This window comes from Gouania willdenowi, chromosome 21, assembly GCF_900634775.1.
Source record: "Gouania willdenowi chromosome 21, fGouWil2.1, whole genome shotgun sequence".
NCBI lineage: Eukaryota > Metazoa > Chordata > Actinopteri > Blenniiformes > Gobiesocidae > Gouania > Gouania willdenowi.
Genome location: NC_041064.1, coordinates 32,582,895 through 32,583,874, shown reverse-complemented (window position 1 = coordinate 32,583,874; position 980 = coordinate 32,582,895).

Below are 980 nucleotides of genomic sequence, written 5' to 3'. Positions count from 1 at the left end.
AAATTAAAACACAACACAATCTCAAACAATTGTAAAGTTTTGTTTTATGTTTAATATTGTAATGATTTAATGTAAAGTTGAAATTCATTTAAGAGAAACATTTTAAGGGTCTTGAAAAATTGGCGCTGTGAATAAAAATTTGTCAGATTAGTAAGACATTTACCATTAAGTTTAAATCCATACGGAAACATATCAATAGACCCTGGGACTAAGCTGAAAAGCTTAAATATTTATTATTGTTTTTCAAATTGAAACACCACAAACAATCTCAAACAACTATTATATTTCACTCTCTCTAATATAAATATAGTTCAAATAAAATGCAGTTATAAAAAATAACTGGAGCTGACTCATATTAACACTTTGTACCAAAATATTTATACTTTGTATTTGTAACAAGAAAACCAAATTTCATCATACAGCTAGAGAAAAAAAAACTCTGAGGTCACGACCCAGAAAAATTTGGACACCTGCATATTACACACTTTATGTTGATTATGTTTTTTAGGCTATGTTTTATTTTTAATGAATGTATTCAGGTATTTCATTCAGGGACTAATGGTTTGTTCTTGGAAGTAATAAAATTGTATCTGAAGTTCTTGAGAAGTTTTTGTTATGAGGTACTTTTTTACTGTTACTCAGTACAAGTACTTTTAAAAATGGTAAATGAACTTGATTTATAAAGTGCTTTTATGTCTTACACTGAATCGTCCCAAAGCACTTTACAATTTCAACTCATTCCACCCACCAATGAGACTGAGCTGCCATGGGTCACCACTGAGAGCAACTTAGGGCTCAGTGTCTTGCCCAACACATAGACTGGGATCAAACCCCAACCTCTTGATCAGAAGATGACTGATGAAGTAAAACAGTACTTTTACTTGAGTACCGTTGTTGTTTCCTCTACCCACCACTGGTTATAAGTATATTTTAAGGAAGTGTAGAATACTTTGTAAGTATGCCAAGGTCAGCAGATCACA